Source organism: Centrocercus urophasianus, unplaced genomic scaffold (genome assembly GCF_019232065.1).
Source record: "Centrocercus urophasianus isolate 14NV4802_14NV808 unplaced genomic scaffold, USGS_Curo_1.0 seq_19, whole genome shotgun sequence".
NCBI classification, from domain to species: Eukaryota; Metazoa; Chordata; class Aves; order Galliformes; family Phasianidae; genus Centrocercus; species Centrocercus urophasianus.
Window position 1 is genome coordinate 6,689,773 of NW_024884744.1, and position 12,097 is coordinate 6,701,869.

Below are 12,097 nucleotides of genomic sequence, written 5' to 3' on the forward strand. Positions count from 1 at the left end.
GATTCCAGGCAAGTGACCTCACCTCTGTATGCCTCCATTTTCCCATACAGAAATTGAAGATAATCACACTGTTCTTTTTTATAGATTACTTTGAGATCTACAGATAGCAAGTGCGAGAGAACAATATGACTTTTATCAGAATTTGCTTTGTGCACTGCATCCATCTTAACAATGAGGAAAATTTGGTTTTAATTGAAAGCGATAAGCAGAGTTTTAGGCAAAACATAGGGCAGTTGGTGGATATACAAGATTCATTCTTTGCTGTAGTTAATTATTTTATCAATAGAACAAGATGCAATGGCTTTTAGTTGTGCCAGGGGAGGTTTGGGTTGGATATTAGGGAAAATTTCTTATCAGAAACAGTGGAAATGCAATGGCACAGCTGCTCAGGGAGTGGTGGTCACTGTCCCTGGAGGTGTTTGAGATCTGTGGAGATGTGGCACTGAGGGACGTGGTCAGTGGCTGTGGTGGGGCTGGGTTGGATTTGGACTTCATTATGAGGTCTTTTCCAACCTCAATGATTCTGTGATTGTATGATTTCCCATATGGATGTATAGATTTATTTTGGGATTTATTGTATACAAAATCTTCTTGTAAAGTTCTCACCGCCCTTGATTGTAAATTATTGCTATCTGCAATAGGTCAGACTGTGTGTTACCCTGAGAAACTTCCAGTGATTTTCTTAGTAGCCTGTTTTTAATCATTTCAGAGCATTAATGATATTTTTAATATTTTAAAAGCTGCAGACAAACAAACAAACAAAAAATCCACAAAACGAAAATAGAGATTAAAGTATCTTAAGAAAAATATTATTGTACGTCTCCAGCAGGCAGTAATTTCAGTCCAGCTGTAACTCTGAGTCAGGTAAGATTTACTCCATCCTTCTTCACAGTCAGCAGAGAGGGAACTTTTGGCTATAATTAGATCTGAGGAGCTGAGTTAAGGGTTTGCTCATGAGCAAGAGAGGTGAGCTTTTGTTGTTGCATCCTTGCTTGCATTTCCCAGCTGGGGAGCCCGCACTAACAAGGCTGTGCTGGAGATAAATAGTGCCCTGGTGACACTGGGGGGGGGAGAAAACAGCACCACATCACTGCCAGGAACACTTCTGAGCTCAGGGCTGTGCAGCAGAGCACAGAGGGCTGGCAGCCAGGAGAGGGTCTGGCCCTTCATCCCTACATGATGATTCCCTACTCCTCCTCAGCTCTGCATGCTTTAGCTTTGGCCTCATTAGATGTGTGAGTCAAAGCATTACAGCCCAGACAGCCAGGCATGTGCAATTAGCAGTACCTTTACAGCAGTCACTGGTCAGCTTCTTCATTATTGTGGCACACAGAAGGTTGTTGTGAACTCTATTTCTTGAGGCACAAAATCAGCAAGTAAAGTTGTACAAAAAATACATCTGTAGGGTTTGAGGTCCACATGCTTCTCTTTGGAGTAACATGCATTAGTTCCCCAGGGAACTGAGTGAAATTACAACTGCTAGGCTGATTTTCTTCATAGAAGACATTTAAAAGCAAGCATAGAAAAAATGGCATGTTGCATTTGATGCTCAATCATATTGAAAATGTTTAGTCAGTGGCAAAATAACTCTACATGAACATATGGAGGGCTTTTATACAGATTATTTCCACTCAAACTTTTTCCACACGTAGGCCTGTCAATCACTTGAAAGACATTTTCCTAAAACCTTTCCAAAAAGTACAGTGAATCCCTTCCCTCCCCTCCCATTTCCCCTTCTCCTTCTTTTTCTTCTCCTCCTCATCCTCCTCCTCTTCCTCTTCCCTTCTCTTTTCATGACAGCTGTTTCCATTGTGACATTTGAAAGTAGTTCAGATGTGCCATTAATGGTTTGCAAAGATGAACCGACCGGTGACTCACAAATGGCCCATGACTCTGCCGTTCTGGGAAGCAGCAGGTGAAGGGGAGCTGCAGAGGCTGTCAGGAGTTTGGCTGTTTGCTCTGCTGCCTGGCAAAATCTCCAGGCACTGTGCCTTGCTCTAACCTGTGTCTTGTTACTTGTAGCCGGAGCTATTTTTGAGTCAGTCAGCAATTATATTTTGTGTTTTCTCTTTGCTACTGATCTAATTAAGCAACGCTGGTATGGGATCTATTGTTAACTATTTGTTTTTCTTGGAAAAATGCTTGCCCTAACTGAAAGTGGAGGCAACGGTGTGATAGGTTTCAGTCCTGCTTTGTCATCTAACACTGTGCTTCTGAGACTGCTGTTTTGCAAATGTTTCTTTTCCTCTAAGCTCCAGGTCTCAGATCCAGAGATGAGCTGAAAGAGTTGCTAACAAAAAATGTTACAGCTGGTACAGATATCCACTGGAAGAGGATTTTAGAGAGAACATTCAGGTTCTACAGAAAGAAATACTGAATAATCTTTCTTGGGTGTGAAAACAGTTTCCTGAAAAAGTTTTGGAAAATATAATTGTGGACTACTGCATTTGGACTAAATTGATGATTCTGTCAGTGTTGTGCTATCATGGAATGCTGACCTTCCGGTATCAGTATTACCAGATAGGGAGGGAGGGACAGAGGTTCAGAATCTGTGGGGCTTTCATCATGTTTCAGAAGCCCTGGAACATGACAGAATACGTTCAGAGGATGGTCACAAGAGAATGCAGAGGCCATTCCTTATCAGTACAGCTCTGTTAAGATATCACTTAAATATAAGTCTGACTCGGAGGCTTGTGATTATACCGCCATATATTCTGATCTCTCCTTTGTTGCATACCTGATGCAGTCAGTTCTGTTTCAGCCAACAGAAGCTTGATAGCAGCAGAGGGCGCCAGCCAGCAGAGCCCTTCCCATGAAGGGCACATCTCCCCCACACAATGAAACGGAGCGCAGTGTAACTTCTTTAATGCAATGTTCCTGAACTAATGCGTCTCCTCCCGTGAAGCTGTATAATGACCTCAGCCTTGGCACCACATCAGAGCAGCCACGCTGCTGTCAGGGCCTCAGCACTGCGCAGAATGTGAATGTGCTGCTGCTGGTCAGCACTGCTGATGGACTCTCCCCATGCTGCCGTGCCAAGCTGCCTGCAGGATTTGCATGTAAAAGGCGTTTCAGCATTGAGAGACACATCACAGATCAGGCTGTGCGTTTTGAATTATGTCAGAGCCCAGGGAACTCGTCAAACATCAGCTAAATCAAGCCCTAAGTCAAGGCAGGTGTTCCCAAGGGGACAGAACAGCAGGAACCCACCACGGGTGTCAGCCAGTGTGCTCACGTCCTGGGAGCAGCTGCACAGTCCTCCAGCATCGCCGCAGCTGCCTCCAGCACTGTTGAAGCCATCTGGGCGTGCTGTGCTATGGGCTGGGATTTCTGTGCTGCATCCCTGAGGCACAGCACCGGAGTTCATCGTTCGTTATTCACCCCTGCGGTTTGGCACAAATAAATGATAGCTGGAACTAAAATGGTTAGCATTAGGCTTATAAACTTTGAGAGAAAATAGTCATAAGTAGGCAAATTGAAATTAACTGAGCTGAACAACAGGCAAACCAATAGGATTATACAGGGATCACAAAAAGGGACGACTTCATTCTGTTCCATGACCTTTTATGAGGACGAGCGTGGGGAAACACATGAGGCAGAAAAGAAAAGGATCTGAGCTCTAGTTAAATAGCAATAACCAGATGTTGTTAGCAGGTGCTGTAAGCCCAAACAGTGAGATTTTGCTACATGATGTCTCATTTGTCGGAATCAAAACAGCGACTCGGTCTGAGGCCAGAGAGATGCAGGTGGCTGTGCTTCCCAACACTCAGTGCTTTCTCATATGCTCTGGCTGGGATGCAGAAGGAAAGAATTTCTTACCAGCAGACAACTGATCTAAAAATAACTCCCTCAAACAGGCTTTCAAGGTTCTTTTGTAGATAGATATTAAGCAGAAGTAATTCTATGGCTACTAAGACAAATTCTGTTATTAGACATTTGTGGAAGGTTCTTGCTTCACTGTCCAGGGTAGTTTATATTATGGCTGCAATTTACAACAATATTCAAGGCTGCAAACTTGCATGAGCTATTGCTGCTGGCAGCAGCAGCTGCAGTACCTGCTGTATTAGTAGAAACAAAATGAAATGGTTTTGACTATGAAATATAAAATTGTAATCTTTGCAGTGAATGACAGGGATTTTCATGTGTATCTGTGCATATATAACACCAAAATTGCAGATGTCTCTATTTCTGGAAGACTCCCAACTGATATGGCAACTTTTAAATAAGCCAGGCAGTTGTTTGTTTCCTAAAGCTAGTGATGAATCAAGAGTGAAATCTAGATCCAGGTTGATAAATGGACAAATGTTGACATGGAATAATGCAACTGACTGTAGAGATCACTGGTGGGTCCTCCCAGAATATTTCCTTGATAATCTAGGGAAAGAAGTAACTCACATATTAATGAAACCTTTTGATTGTGCTTTGGCTGTACTCTGGATGAGTTGTGACAAAAAAAGGAAAGCAAGCAACTGGGAATCAATCTGTTTCTTGCAGTTCTTAAAAAATTCATTAAATACGAGAAAAATTAAATTCAACTGGGGAAAATGACAGCCATTCTATCTAAAAGAAAATAACATTCAAGATTTACGTATTTACTTTTTTGAGGGACAAATCTGTAGAGCAGTGATGTGAAGGGCAGAGAAATGGTTGGATTGCCTGTGCTCACACAGCATCAGACAGGAGGTAATTGTTAATCTCTGTACGACTGCTAGGAGAACGTGTGCTTGTCCAGGTAGCACATTACAACAAACAAGCTGAAGGTCATTCAGTGCAGGGCAGAAAGAATAGTAGGGATTTTTGAATAGACATAGAGGGGAAGATTGAAGTGGATCTATATATATAGCTTGGCGAAAGGAGGATCAAGTGGCTGAGAACTTCAGAACTTGCCAATGGTCTATCAGTGGGATGAGCAATAAGAAGGAAGAGGAATTATTTGGGATGTTCTGGGGCAGATGAGTGCTGAAAAGAAGAGATGAAAATATTCTGAACTCAAAGATTAAAACTCTGATACAGAAATGAACTAGACAGTGTAAAATTCTCCCAGGAAACTATTTAAGCCTCTTTGTTTGAAGACTTGGACAGTGTCTTGATTAAATGTATTTCAGCAAGTAATTTATTTCTATTAGCATCAGGACATGACCTTCACACAAACTCCCATTAATTTTGTATTTACCTTATGAAGCGACAGCAGGGACTGGGCTGCCAGTCACTGCCTGGCTTGGGGCGCAGCAAACCCCAAACAACTGCCATTCAGACCCATGACAGGACCTCATACCAGCCCACCCTTCATATGAGTTGTGAGTATCCCCAGAGTCCTTTAAACTCATAGATCAGCTCAAATTAGAATATGAACTAACTCAATTCACTTTATCAATAGCCAACTCTAAATGAGCACAAATCTTAAAGGTAATCTGTCATCCTTTGTTGTTTGTGCATTTGCAGAGTGTGACTTTCTTTCCAGATTTAATTTTTTCCAACTCAATTACTCTCTGCTCTGGTATGAATCTCCTCTGTGGGAGCACCCTAATGCTATGTATTTATAACCCAAATCATTTGGGGTGAGTACCAGGAGGTAGCACAAAGCTACACCACCTTTCTGTTGGTTTTGTGTCCTAGGGCAGGTGAGGAGATGATTTACACTGACAGGATCCTTTTAAATTTCCTGTGTGTTTTGCCCTGTAGAAATGTCCTGTTTGTTGTTTCTCTCTAGTGGATCCTTTTTTAATGTCAGTATGGGAGTACAGTGTGCCTGAGAGTGAATAATGACTCTAAGATGATTAACATGTTATTATTAAACTATGGGACAATCATCATCCTGTCAAGTGTCAGCGCGTGCCTTTCATCAGCCCCCATCTGACTGCTGCACCCGTGGAGCTGTCTGATCTATGGAGAATATCCTTCATGGTCAGCTGCCAAATATGACTGAGCTACAAGCAGTGTGAGGAAAACAAAGATGGATAAACACTGCTAACTCACCAAAACATGTTACTGTTTTGTACCATTTGGAACAAACCTAAGGTGACTTTTCAGATGGCGAAGTTCTGCCCCTCCTGTTCCTTTGGTGCTCCTTTGAGCCAGGGCTTTTCATGGAGCCACATGAGACTGAAGGTAGATAGAGGCAGACTGTGAAGTTCAGACTGCAGTTCACCTGCTGATAGCATTTAATTTCTGCCATCCTGCCACTGTGCCTTTACAGTTGTGAGAGCTGAGGTGCAGGATTAGAGAACAGTGGCTTTTTCCACTGAAAAATTTGTTTGTTTTGTTTTTTGGGTTTTGCCATGGAGCTGGCATTTAATCACTAAGATGTGTCATGCTGCTAAGCTGCATGAGAGCTTGATATACCAAAGGATGCTCCCCTCAGAAAATGCAAAATATTTATGCTGTATATTTTTCCGTTTTAAGATTTTCTCCAGTGATGGCTTTCCTTTTCTCAAGCTAAATAACGCAGTTCCACTAGCAGTGAAGCTCAGTAACTTTTGTACTCTATCTTACTTTATAATATTTTTTCCTCTCTCTGATAGTTATTTTAAAGTATGAAGGCAATAAGATGTCAATGTTAAAAGAAAAGGATTTGTAAATGGCACAATGCAAGCTGCCACTATTCCCCATTTTTTGTGGCTTCTAACATAGCCACTAAAGAGACCAAATGTCCGTTTCATCTCTCAGCTGCGTGAGACACAACTTCTGAAGCAGAATAGAAAGGATTATGGCCCGTTTTAGCTACTAACAGGAATATGCTACTGCTCCAAGTCTGCAATTACAGACTATCTTAGACTTCTCACTATAGCCCTCTTGTTTTATTTTAGTAAGTTGTTTTTATTTTAATACCTCATTATTTTTAATATTTCCATTTGGCCCTACTGTAGACACTATGTATTTTAACCTCTCTTTTCCCTGTCCTACATCCCACCCTTGTTTGTTTTTTGGCTAGGTTTATCTTACTGTTGTCTTGGACAGCAGTTTATTACAAGTGATTTCTCAGACTGTAGGCAGTTTCTGAGCACGTGATGCTGTAACTGTTTCTCTGCAGCCCATCACTCACAAGCAGGAACTGTTGGCTTCAGCTCGGGAAGACTTTCCCCTTCTTATTGGAGCCCAGTTTCTAAAGGAGAAATGTATGGGAGAAACCCTTCTCACACTTTGAAATGTCCACACCTGTTCTGGGTTGCAGGGACCCAAAGGGCTGTTTGGATGCATTTGAATTTGCTGCTTTTGTAGAAAAAAATGTTCCTCGTGTCTTTGAGAGCTGACATGGCAATTCAGCCACATGGGCTTGAGATGTTTGCTGGGCCAACCTGCTCCTGGATTACTGAGCTTTTGTTTAAACTGTAGTTGTAGTTGTGCTGTCCAGCATAAACCAAGTCCTACTGCATTTTTTGAAAGCACCGTTTTCTTCTAAATTTTCAACTAAATGAAACGTTGTGCTGAAGTTCTCATTAACTCTCGTTGTCAGTGAAGATGCAAATTAGAACTTGACCAGACTGAATTCTGCTTATCAAGATTTTGGTGATGGCTTTTTATAGAGAGTGTGTTGACATTTTGTGCAGATGGGAAATTTAGATTCCTTTCTCCCACTTGCTGTGCTCCTACACATGTACCCACAGTCCCTCATGTATAGAGCTGTCAGTTTCAGGAAGATCGCATCACCACCAATACAAGAGGGGAGTTTTAAAGCCCAGTGTTTTACATTTGTATGTTTATTCTGCACTCACAATCAACCAAGCACAGAGTTACATCTGTAATTAGCTGTGACAGCAAACAATGCCATTTACATATGTAGGAACTTTGTGGCTTGAATTATCATTCTTTCTTAGGGCAGAATTTTCAAAGGTATTTACAAGCTTAACCTACTTGTTTGTTTTTGGAAACAGTGCTTGGCACCATCCTGTGCCTTTAGCTGCCAAATACCTTAAAAACAATTTATTTTTTTTCAGTTTCACAGAAAATATAACAAATAGGAGGAAAAAAGATGAACAGAACACATGATTTTCATTTCAATATCTTGTCTCAATATCCTGTCATTAGATTTGGAATATATATTTTAAAAAAAAAAAGATGAATTCTGCCTCTTGCTGTGCTTCGACATAGATCTCTTACTTCAGTGATTTTACCTGCTTGTGCATACAGCTTTCTTTCACATTTGTTGTTTATATTGTTGTTCATTTTTTGTTGTTGTTTCCTTGTTTCTCCATTAGATTTCATTTGTTGAAGACCTTCTGTTTTCTGTGAACATGTATTTGAGTTGAACTGCCTTAATAAGACACATAGCTGGAGAAAATCAGCAGATGTATATTATTTACATTTCAGCAGCTCCAGCCAAAATGCCTGCACACTGACACTCAATTGCACGGATGTGTTGTCATTAATGCTTTCCTAATTGCAGACAGCAATGCAAGCACAGACATTTTAATGATAGATTTCTGACTCCCGTGGCTGACCCAAAACCTGCTGAAGTCAAAGCCAGCCCTCAAAATCTTCATCCAAAATCCATCAGAAGCACAAAATTTCCCATTAAAATCAGTGGCAGTTGTGGCTGTCACAGCCTTTCTAAATTCTCCCATGAGCAAAACAACAACAGACTTCATTTGCTGCCTGCTATTAAAACTGTTGATATTTCAAAATGCTGATACAAATTGGAAACCTCTCCTTAAGTTACAAACCAAATGATGTTTCTAAATTTCAGAGCAGATACGCTTTTTCTTTTTAATGGAATGTGAATTTACTTGCAAATCAATTCAGCTTTCTGGATTTAATGCTGTGAGGGATTTGCCAAGTGTTTAAAGAAACAAACATAATATGCATACATCAATTTGGCAGTTTGATCTTCTGTGTTGTGGGTTTGGTCTCAGCTTTTCCCAGGTGAGGGGAACACCAAACCTTCTGTCAGAAGACCAATGGATGTCTTTGCTGCACATGAAACTCACTGTTCATGGCTATTAATTTTGGATATGCATCATCCAGAATATATGGGAATTAACTTCTCTTTCTTTTTGCAAAGCTATTTGTTAGTCATTCTATCTTCAAACAATTCTTATAGGAAATGAAAATTAATTGGACATCATATCAAACCAACTCAGCTTATCAATTTCAATCAAAGTTTCACCTATGTATGACAACATTCAATTTTAGGTACATTTTGTTTGTTTGCTTTAAATATAGCTATGCTCATGCATTAAATGCGAGCAAACATGGAGATAATTAATCTGTGGTGAGAAGCTGCCGACTGCTTAACTTTTCATGAGTTGAAACAGTTAATTTATTTTTAAATTTAGTGTATTTTAAACAGTGAGAAATACGAGTGACAACGTAAAGAGGCTGCTGATTAGTTTGCAGCAATGGTACAACTCCCTTCATTGTGAGCAATTAAGAACATAACTTCCAACATTTGTCAGTTGCTCTTTAGCCAGTATTAGAGATGCTGCACACATGGAGGGTTAGGGCAACCGCCTGTGAGATACAAAAAGAAATGGGTAGTTTCAAGAGGAACAGGAAAATTCCATGGGATTCACATTTTCAGAATACTTTATGGACTTTTCTTGAACTTCTTTGAAAAATTCAGATATGGCATACAGCAATTTTGAAAGATGAGAACTGCTGGTGGAATAACTTTACAATGAAAATATGAACACTGTTCTACTGTGGATGAGAGGAGGATAAGAATTGAGAGTTGTATGCTTGAAGTTAAAAGTCTTGTGGTGATTGCTGACTGGAAGTCAAATATTGGCACTGTATTTTGCTATGTGCTGGAACTAAAGTTGTGGGTTGTAAGGAATGATCTACTCTGCTGAGTGGAAAGCTGCAGAGCTGTAATGATTTACTCTAAAACTCTGAAGCCAGAATGACTCCCTTGCTTCAAAGCAGCGGATACCACCAGCGTGCGGACTCTGAGAGGCTGGGGAGTTCATAGGAAGCACAGTGATCAGCCTGCTCAGCTTGCCTTCCGCCAAGTCCCTCATGTACTCGTGTTCCTCGTGTACCATGGGAATTTGCTCTGTAGGCAGTATTTCCAGATACACTGCAAACTGCACAGGTGGGTGTGCACATATTGTCTGTGTCATGGTTATCACTAAATTGCTTAATTGGCGTTCCCGTTAAATAAGTCAATCTTCACTCACAACAGCCTGCTTTTCCACATGCAAGTGAAAAAATATCAGTGTCGGTGTTTCCTTCAGCAACATTTTCAGTTTCACCTGAAGCCTGCCAACACTCCTCAGTGATCTGCAGACACAGTGCTGCACCAACAGCACGAGCAGTAATCCCTGCAGCCTCACAAAGGCTCAGCAGTGCCTCTGCCTGCAAGTTTGACAGAAATTGCTGAAAGTCGCAGGGGGTGCTCAGTTGACATTTCTTAACTATTATTTCTTCTGTACTCCAGCAGCGCCTAATTGCTCATTCAGAGCCTGAGCAGTTTTCAGGGTCCATCTCTGCATAACTGTGACATGCGACCAAGTATTCTTTGCCTGCACAGTTCCACACATCTGAGATGTGCAAAGACCGGGACACCACAGCCAGGTGCCCAGCATACCTCCGTGAGTCTCCACTGAAACCTTACTATCTCTCACAGACCACGCCAAAGTTGGATTTAGGATGAACATATTAAAAAGGGAAATGCTTGAATGTGCACAGCCTGGGTTGCACAGCCACTCACTGTGGTGTTGTTTTCACACCGCCTCCATCATAATTTGGTGGTTCTGTCTGCAGACATTGTGTTTTTCACAAAGGAGAGCTGCTAGCTGGCTAGCAATTATTTTGCACTGAACATCCCTCCCCCATTCTTGAACTAAAATAGTATCTCGGCTATCACATCAGCTTTGAACAAACCCTTTGCTGTCTCATAAATGATCAGAAAGGTTGGGCAGCAGGACTACTTCAGGCAGAGCCTTCCCAAAAACAACTCCAAGAAAACATTTGGGAGCATAGCTCTTCATGTTAGTTGTCATCAATAACATTAATTTCATTTTCTTTAGTTGAAAGAATAAATTTAGCTGAACATTTCACTCCCATTTGGAGAAGGCTAAAATTTACCTTAAATCTGCTCAAACTTTGCAGAAAATAACACTTTGAAAAGCATGATCTTGGGAGATCTTTCTGTCATGATAAAATGTGCTTCTTGACACAAAATCCTTTCTTCTCTGCAATTTTCTTGTAAGCTTTACCACTGCTATACCTGGGAACACGAAAAAGCAGCTTGACCTTGTTGCATTCAAGCTGTGCTTACTGGAGTTTGATGAAAATCTGCTTAGTGTTTCACATATCCGCTTTAAAATTCTTTCATGCTGATCAGGTTTTGGGTTGTTCACTGTAAGCTGGACGCTAGGTTCAAAGGTAGCCTGGTGTGAAAATATAAGCTCTGTGTTGAAAGAGCTGCAGGGTACATGATCTTAGAAGCAGCCTTTTACCGTGCAGTGAGCTAAGCTGTCAGAAAATTTACATCTAACTCGTTTGGCCAAGGCTGGTTTCAGAGTGCCTGGAATGCTGCTCTGTCATGTCTGTAACTTGTTCCTGCAGGAGCAGGGATGTCGTGCACAACTCTGCCTTTGTTCAGCAAGGGAGGAAGCACTACTTATTCAGGCAGTTCTAGAAGTCAACAGAACTGAGGATTGCCCCAGCCCTGGGCCCTGGAATCTCTTACGCTGTGTGCATACCCACATTTGTTCCATACTGTCCCATTTAATGTTAACCTAACTGAAATGTGATGGCTGCTGTATCCTCCTATCCCAAGCATTTCCTATCAGCTAACTGAAGAAAAACAAGCAAAATATGGGGGGGAAAAGACCCACCTCTAAGAACATACAGAGATTTTTAATAGCACAGCAAATATCCAGGCAATAGCCCATGACAAGAAAGGACAGCACGGGCTTGCGTACATCCTGAGTGTGACGGAACTGTGCACAGAAGGTTCTTGGTAGCCATGCTTTGCTTTGGATTTCATTCCTATAATCTGAAAATGAAGAAAGAAAATGATGAGTTCATGCTCCTACAGCCTGCTATTGCAAAGCTATTTCCAAAGGTGGAATTATACAGTGCGTGTTTTGCACATCTGATTAAGGTAATTTAAGAATTTGTTGGGCCCAGGTAAAATCTAGTATAGCTAATT